Source organism: Hesperophylax consimilis, unplaced genomic scaffold (genome assembly GCF_061612785.1).
Source record: "Hesperophylax consimilis isolate HC1 unplaced genomic scaffold, BYU_Hcon_1.0 scaffold_69, whole genome shotgun sequence".
In the NCBI taxonomy this organism is placed as follows: domain Eukaryota; kingdom Metazoa; phylum Arthropoda; class Insecta; order Trichoptera; family Limnephilidae; genus Hesperophylax; species Hesperophylax consimilis.
The window spans coordinates 55,679-65,097 of NW_028301298.1; the positions used below are offsets into that span (position 1 = coordinate 55,679).

General features: G+C 31.9%; 2 non-coding genes across 2 annotated transcripts; both read right to left on the reverse strand.

Annotated features, from left to right (window-relative positions):
- Positions 1-4,570: 4,570 nt before the first annotated feature.
- LOC149408786 (5S ribosomal RNA) lies at positions 4,571-4,689 on the reverse strand. Its single transcript, XR_016305388.1, has one exon. It is a non-coding gene; the product is annotated as a 5S ribosomal RNA (ribosomal RNA).
- Positions 4,690-5,012: 323 nt separating this feature from the next.
- Positions 5,013-5,131, reverse strand: LOC149408787 (5S ribosomal RNA). Its single transcript, XR_016305387.1, has one exon. It is a non-coding gene; the product is annotated as a 5S ribosomal RNA (ribosomal RNA).
- Between the last annotated feature and the right edge of the window lie 4,288 nt (positions 5,132-9,419).

A 9,419-nucleotide genomic window follows, 5' to 3' on the forward strand; every position in this document is an offset into this window, starting at 1 on the left:
TTCCCTCACTTAAAATAATATAAATTGTATATTTGCGTCACGTTCCAATGTGGAAGATAATCTCAATATTGTCTTGTTGTAAGAACACTATTCAGAATTGAAACGATGCTTGAAATGAATCACAAAGAATCATCATAAAAGTAATACTTTAAAATCTATCTTCTCAACAGAGTCACTATTTAAATTGTTTCGAGTACCAAATGACAATGACACATTTAAGCAAGCTTCCTTTGTAAAAATGTACAAAGAAAAAAATAACAAAGAATACCAAGAATTTTACAAACTAATGAGAAATATAAATCAATTTATTACACCAAATTTTAAAAATCTTCTTCTGAACTGCGCTGTTTTGTCAACCAATGAGAACAAATAAATGAAATAATATATATATTTTTTTAAATCTTAAATTAAATTTTACATTGAAAAATTTATATTCTATACAAAAATATTATTACAACATAAAACATATTTAAGAATCGTGGCTCCCTTATCAGACACGAGAACTCCTCTTTCCTGAAAAGGTATACATAACCAATGATGATAAAAAATGTAATATTGTTAAATATTTATGTATCTATATTTTCCTTAAATATAAGGAAATTAATTAACTTAATTTTTTTATTGTAATAACAATAAAAAAATGGCTTTGGCCATGTTTGGTGACTAGATCTGAATAGCCAGGTACTTTCCCACTTTCCTCTTACCCATCTCCTTCCCGTCCACATTAGCTTCAGCCTCACAACATAACCCAATTGGGGATGCCACAGTCTCAATGGCTCCAGACGGTTGTGAGCAGTTGGGATTATTGTGCAGTTTCACAATTAGGAGACAACCTCATGTTGCAATCGTTTAAATTAATTTAAATGGCAACATCAAGTTTATTCAAAGGTAGGCACCTTATAAATTTTGAAAAGCACTTTAGTCCAAGTGTATATTTTTCACATTATGAATGCTACACTGTGTTCAGAAATTATCTGTACTTTACTAAAGACAATACTTCTACATCATTTGAGATAATCACAATAAAAAGTATTATTTTGTATTTCTGAAATATAGGTAGGTAGCTACATAATATCGAAGTAGCTATTGGAACAAATTTATAAAAATATGTGAAAAAACTGTTACCTACTCGTACCTACCGTTTTCAAATGTCAAACTGTCAAAATCGGGTGTCAAGCAAAACCTCTAATATGAATTTACTGAAACCTCTAATCTGGGTTGGTACTTATATTACCATAATTTTATAATATTTTCCCTAGTTATGGCCGCTGATATATTCTTTTAAACCTCTCCCTCTTTCTCATGAACAACACATGTAATGAAAAGAGACGTTACTATGGATAGCGATAGATTTGTTGGACTTGTGTAGATTGGCATCTATTATTATTTAGTTTATGTACGAAATAACTATTCCGGATATCCTCTCCACCTACTATATTTACGTAAAATTCAAGCCAAGGCTTGGCAAATCAGTCTCAAGATTATAATTTTGATGATTAAGCATACTAACTCCAGCACGCAAAGGAAGTCTTGTCCCCAATCAGTTATCTACCGGTGCTATAAACATTTGCTTAAGAATTTAGTTTTGCACCTAAATGTAATTGTAGTATACCTACAGGTATACTTCTGTTCGTGTACCGTGTACCACCTACAGGTAAACTTTTATATGTGAACTGTGTAGTACAGGTATATAATACCTGTACATGTGTACTGTATATTACAGGTATAACTGTGTATGTGTCCTGTGTAGTACAGGTATATCTTGATGTGTGTACAGTGTAGTACAGATATACCTGCATATGTTTACTGTACAATACAGGTGTAACTATATATGTGTACTGTGTAGTACATATGTAATTGTATGTATGTACTGTGTAGTACAGTTATACCTGTATAAAATAATAATAATAGTTTATTCCAGAAAATATGCAGGAGTAATGCAATGCAATACATTCCAAATTTGAAAAAATAAAAAGAAATCGGATAAATAATAAGAATAAGACAAAACAAGACAATATAAGACGTCTACTGTGTAGTACGGGTATAACTGCCTAAGTGTACTGTGTAGTATAAGTATAATTCATGTATATGTGTACTATGTAGACCGGTTAGTGGTGTAAGTCAGGTATCCACCCAGGCGTAGTGGGTTCAATTCCTGTAGCTTTAAGTCCTCCATCGAACGCGACATTCGGTTTTGTCAACAGATCACGAATGAGGAGTAAGGTAAAGATTTCAACGGATCCGTCGTTGAAAACATGTGAAGACATAATACGATCAGTTTTATTTTTATAAAAATATCGTTTTTTCGATAGAATACAAGCTCACATCCTTTTTTGAAGAATTTAATACAGAAACTCCGTGTGAATCGTAAATTAGTTTTGACGAATCTTGATTATGCTTTATTTTACTCTGGGTCGTAGCATTCTCGAGAGTGGCTCGGTAATTTGGTGACCCGAACATGCCATAAACTCAAATGATATAGAAAACGTAAGAAAAAAGTTTATGCGATACCTTTACGTGCGAAAAATTGGGTAACCCCTTGTCATTTCTGACTTTCTCGCTTTCTCACTAGATCGTCTAGACCAGGAGTTCCCAACCTTTTTGTTCTCTAGAGCACATTCTAAAATTTTGGTAGGGTGGCGGGCACCACCTATTTTTGATCGACAAACTCGGGGCAGCAATAGCAATCAAAATGATAACAACGCGGTTCCAGGCGGGGAATGCTATTTACACATCAATACTTGTATACTTTGAAAAAACTGAAGTGAGCCAATTCACATTTTTAATTAATGTTTATGAAAAAATTATTTCACTGTCGAATAGTGGCGGGCACATACGAATCGTTCCGCGAGCACCACGGGACCCGCGGGCACGAGGTTGGGAACCACTGGTCTAGACCATAGGTTCCCAAACGTATTTGAACCACGTCCCCCCTGGACACAAAATTACACACGGCCCCCCTGTCAATTTATATTTTAAAAATTAATATTCCTAATGAGAAAGGCAAACCTGATGTGTATGTCAATTAAGAACCTGATGTAAAATCATCTTAAAATATATTCAACTACTAGTGAATTTATAAAATTTCAGTAAGGAAGTTTGAAAATAAAACATTACGAAAAAATGAATAATAAAGGTAATTATTATAAGTGAATAATATCGTAGACAATGTAAAATTAAATAAATTTCTAATGCGAAGAATGAGCCAGGAGTTTTTACATTAATTTTTATATATTTGGCTCTAATTTTGTCAGAAGCATCCGCGGTAAACTATTTCCATGTATAACACATCTGCCCTGATGATGGACACTGTAATGCTGTCCGAAAAATTGGATAAAGATCCTTCTTTAGCCAATTCCTGTTAGCGAAACACGGCAAAACACCCCAAAAACAAATAACAGAAATATTTTCATGTAAGTTCATTTTTTCAGTTAAAATACGTGATACGAATCGTAATCTAAAGCGAAATCAGTAAAAAAATCTACATAATGTTGCATTTGGGGAAAAATCATCATTCTTATGGTCACGATTGCAAGACTTGGGTTCTGATTTTAAAAGGCATTTTTCCAGGCTCTATGGTATGAAATGGGCTGAAATTTCGGAATTGTTATAAGAATCACGCTCTTAAGCGGAATCAGTCAAATCAACAGAAAAATGTTGCATTTCTGAAAAAATCATCATTCTTATGGGCATTATTTGAAGACTTGGGTTCGGACTTAAAAAGGCATTTTTTCAGGCTCTATGGTACGAAATTTTTTTTTTTTTTTTTTTTTTTTCTTTATTCATGAAATATTAATGTGTACAGTTTTTACATGCTTTTCGACTACCACACTAGACACACGCCCGTATTATGGTAGTCGAAATTTATATACATAGGTTTATATAATTATATAAATGTAATATTTGATAACTTGTTAATCTAAGTATTTTTTTTTTACATGCAATGTATGTGTATAATAGGTGACACTTTTACTGGTTCCCAGTTCAGTAGATTGCTCAAGTGTACATCAACCGTATTTTAAACTGTTGATATTAATGAGATAAAATGAACACAATCAGCAAATAAATAGGTTACTTTACTTGTTAAAATAATGAAAATAAAGTAGAAATTATGAAAATGAACTTATTGAAATAATGAAAATAAAGATTAATTAATTAATTATTAAACTTTTGAAGTGAAACTTCTTTACGCGCGTCATGCAATTTCGAGGAGTAAAACCAACTCATGACCGAAACGAAAATGCGGGACCGATTAAAGTTCATTTGATGTAGTAAAAGTTTTGAAGTAAAATATAAATGCTTCTTAGCTCATCTCGACAACTGGCGTTGGTGGTGTAATGGTCAGCATAGTTGCTTTCGAAGCAGTTGATCCGAGTTCGATTCTCGGCCATGGAATATTATTTTTTTGTTTTTAAGGAATTTTTTTTTTTTAATGGTTGACCATAATATCAATCCACTAAGTAATATTTTAGGCCTGTAGCATAATTGAAAAGTTAAAGAATGATATAAAATTTTTTATGATGTTAACGATAAAAAAATGAAAAAAAACATAAAATTAAAATAAAAAATGGGCCAACGGCACGCGGTGTTCCCAAGCGGTCACCCATCCAAGTACTGACCGCGCCCAATGTTGCTTAACTTCGGTGATCGGACGAGAACCGGTGTGTTCAAAATGGTATGGTCGTTGGCAAAAGTTAAACAATATTAATTTCTATTCTACCTGCCAATAAATATATGAAAATTAGTATAAAAAAGCCCTAATAATATTGAAAAAATTAGCAAGGTGTGTGCGAGGTTGATAAAAATAATCATTACATACGCGCTTGAAAAAGATCGTAATTACATTAATAAGTTTGTAGGAATTTTTTTTTTTCAATGGTTGACCATAATATCAATCCACTAAGTAATATTTTAGGCCTGTAGCATACTTGAAAAGTTAAAGAATTTTATGATATTATTAATTATAGTAATGATAAAAAAATAAAAAAAACATGAAATTAAAATAAAAAATAGGCCAACGGCACGCGGTGTTCCCAAGCGGTCACCCATCCAAGTACTGACCGCGCCCAATGTTGCTTAACTTCGGTGATCGGACGAGAACCGGTGTGTTCAACATGGTATGGTCGTTGGCAAACGCTAAACAATATTAATTTCTACTCTACCTGCCAATAAATATATGAAAATTAGTATAAAAAAGCCCTAATAATACTGAAAACATTAGCAAGGTGTAAATATTATATACCTAGTTTAACTCACTCTCCTAACTCATCTTCGCTGTCTACAGGCAGAGCGCACGACTGTGGTCGTGAAGAACCGAGGTTCGATCCCCGCTTTAACTAATTTTTTTTTTCTTTTTTTATAACTTTTAATTTTTTTTATCACATGCTACTTATAAATATGTCAATAGACAGAAAAAAAGAGAGAATGAAATGAAAAGAGAGAGAGAGAAGAATACTAGAAGTTTCACTTCTGTCTTGCGTAGGCTTGACACACCCATTTTTTTTTCTTTACAGAATTGAATGAAAAAACAAAAATGACTAATAAAGAAAAGAAATGGGCTGATATTTCGGAATTGTGATATGAATCATGGTCTTAACCGGAATCGGTCAAGCCATCAGCAAAATATCGCAGGTACGAAATGGACTGTAATTTTGGAAATGTGAATAGAATCATGCTCTTAAGCAAAATCAGTAAAAACATCAGCAAAATAATGCATTTCTGAAAAAAATCATCATTTTTATGTGCACTATTTTAAGACTGGGGTTTGGATTTTAAAAGGCATTTTTTCAAGCCCTGTGGTACCAAATGGGCTGAAATTTCGGAATTGTAATATGAATCATGGTCCAAAGCAAAATCAGTCAAAAACACAGGAAAAAGTAGCACGTCTGAAAAAATCATCATTTTTATAAGCATTATTTGAAGACTTGGGTTCGGATTTTAAAAAGCATTAGTTCAAGATCTATGCTACGAAATGGGCTGTTATTTTGGAATTGTGGTAAGAATCATGCTCTTAAGCGAAATCTGTAGAAACATCAGCAAAATGTTGCATTTCTGAAAAAATCGTCATTCTTTTTGGCACTATTTGAAGACTTGGGTTCGGACTTTAAAAGGCATCTTTTTAGGATCTATGGTACAAAATGGTTATTGGTTAGTTAATCATACGGAAAAAGATGGCGAGGCAGTTGCTGTTGATGCATTAAATATATTATATCAAAATGGGGTATTCGAACAAAGACCGTAAGTGTGCGCAATGAAATTTTAATCAATAATTATGACATTATTTGTTTTTCTGAAACATGGCTGAACTCAACAGTGTTTAGTGAAGAACTGTTTGATGACAGATATATAGTATTTAGGAGAGATCGTGAGTCAACCAAATCTGCGTCTAAAGAAGGTGGCGGAGTTCTAGCCGCCGTTTCTAAAAAACTTCTTGTGTCCAGAAAAACGGAATGGGAGAGTGACAATGAAGATTTGTGGCTTGTAATTAAGTCTCGTTCCAACTTGCTCATCTTTATTTGCATCCTCTATATTCCTCCTAGTGTAACTGTAGACAATTATTGTAATCAGATTGAAAAATTACAAGATCTGTATTTAAAGTATTCAATTATACACCTTCTAATTATAAAAGCATGAAAGCACACAGTCTTGTCAACCTTTCATCAATTTGCAACTTGTATCAATTCAATAATGTACTAAATACAAATGAAAATTTATTGGATCTTGTTTTCTCTGATAAAGTTAACATCGATATACATGTAGCACCAGGCTTAACCAAATTGGATCAATATCACCCTTCATTTGAAATAATGGTGAAACAAAATAAAGATCAATTTTAAGAAATCAATAGAAGTGACTCAAAATATAACTTCAGGAAGGAAAACTTTCATGAATGTCGACAGGATCTATTATCTGTTAATTGGATAACTCTTTTTAAAATTGAAAATGTGAATAGTATGGTGATCTTGTTCTATGAAAAATTATGGGAAATAATTGATAAACACTTTAAAAAATATATTACTAAAACAAAAAATAAATATCTTGTCTGGTTTAATCAGCAATTGATTGCTCTTCTTAAGAAAAAAAAACAACATTAGACTTAAGGTAAAAAAACATGGTAACCAGTCAGATTATAGAGAATTTTCTTATTTAAGGAAAGTTACAAAAAAAATACAAAGCGAATGTTAAAAATCATACATCAACTCTGTCGAAAGTGGTCTGCAAGGTAACATAAAGGTGTTCTGGTCATACTCAAAATCATTACGAAAAACCAATTGTATTCCTAAAGTAATGCATCTTGACGATATTTGCGCAAATGACGGTGAACACATAGCAAACATATTTTCTAAATATTTTTCATCTGTTTATACCAATTCGGAATCATCCACTAATGGTTCAATGCCAAACATAACTGAACACAATCAAAGCAATTTGGGTAAAATACATATTGGTGCAGATGAAATAAAATGTTTTTTGAGTAAAATAGATTCCAAAAAGGGTCCAGGCCCAGATAATATTCCTCCTTTCGTTGTCAGTTGCTTTGCAGACTCTGTGTTTACCGCTTTTTATAATTTTTAATGCATCCCTAACCACGGGAACTTTTCCTGATCTGTGGAAAAAAGTACATGTGGTACCAGTATTAAAATCGGGAGACCAATCTTTAGTAAAAAATTATAGACCAATCAGTATATTATCCTGTTTTGCTAAGGTTTTTGAATCTTTGATATATAAAAATATTTTTTCGCATTTTAAGCCCCTTCTCTGCACTAGGCAACATGGGTTTGTTCCTCGAAGATCTATTAACTCAAATCTTTTGGAATTTTGTAATTGTGTATGTAATTCTTTTAATGAAAGATTACAAGTAGATGCAATTTATACTGATTTCCAAAAAGCTTTTGATAAAGTTAATCACTCCATCTTATTAAAAAAACTTGAACAAATAGGAATACATGGAGATCTTCTTCGCTGGGTGAAATCATATTTGTATAACAGAACTCAATTAGTTCTTATTAATGGATACAAATCATCCTCTATAATTGGAACTTCCGGTGTACCACAGGGTTTAAATCTTGGCCCCCTGCTTTTTCTTATATTCATAAATGACCTTGGCTCGAAATTAAATTGTGATTATGCTTTTTTCGCCGATGATCTTAAAATTTTTCGTAAAATCAAGTCTGTTTCCGATCATCAACTGCTTCAAAACGACCTCGACACACTTAATAACTGGTGTACTGTCAATGATATGCACTTAAATGTTGAAAAATGTTACATTTTAAACTTCACTAGAAATAGAATTATAAAGGATTTTTCTTATGTTATTAATAATATTATTTATTTAATTTATTATTTATTATTTATTTAATATTATTTTATTTTTTATTTATTATTATTATTATTATTATATTATTAATGCAAAAGTCGGTCATTTTGAATACATGTAGGATAACAAAAGATTTTTTAAATATTTATGTTGAGGGATCAGTAGGATTTATAGGCCCTGTTAGAAGTTCTACCGAGCCGAACCCTCTGATATGAAAATATCTGGAGACGGTGAATTTTTTTTCCCATTTGATATCTGGTGATTTGACGTGTTGTTGTTCTTGTATTGTTTTGTATTTATTTTTACTTATATAATGCACTTACATAGTGTTGATTGACTAGCTGATCATTTGTGGAAAAGTGAGTGGAAGGGTTAAGTTTTTCCTTTGGGGAAGACTTAACCCGGACAACTAAATCGGAAGTTTAAAAAAAAAAAAAAAATATATATTATTCTCAAAAAAGTATCTTCACTAAGAGATCTAGGAATCACTCATGATTCTAAATTCATATTTGATGTACACATTAACGACATTAAGGAGGGGTTGTTTCGGAGAATTTGAACAATTATTCAAATTTCAACGTTGATTTGCGAGTTCTGTGAAAGATATTTTCTAGTTCTGTTATTATTTCAGTTCTGTCAAGCAACTAGCCTATAATGATATAATATCAGAACTTGAATTTTAACTCGCAAATTAACGTTAAAATTTGATGAATTGTTCAAATTCTCCGAAACAACCGGTCCTAAGTGCAAATCATTAAAAATGATGGGATTTATTCATAGAATATGGAAACCTTTCCAAGATCCTCAATCAATTCTAGCTCTTTACAATGCCTTAATTAGAAGTAAACTTGAATATGGAAGCTCTATTTGGAATCCACATTACTGCAAATATGAAAATATTGTGGAATCCACTCAAAAAAATGCTAAGAATGTTATCTTTCAAATGTGGATTACATGACCATCTTAGATCATATGACGTACGTCGTGATTACTTCAAGATTGATACACTTAAAACTAGAAGGCAATTGACTGATCTCATATGTTTACATAAAATTATTCACGGTCAACTTGATACTACATTATGTCTTAGCAATATTAAAAT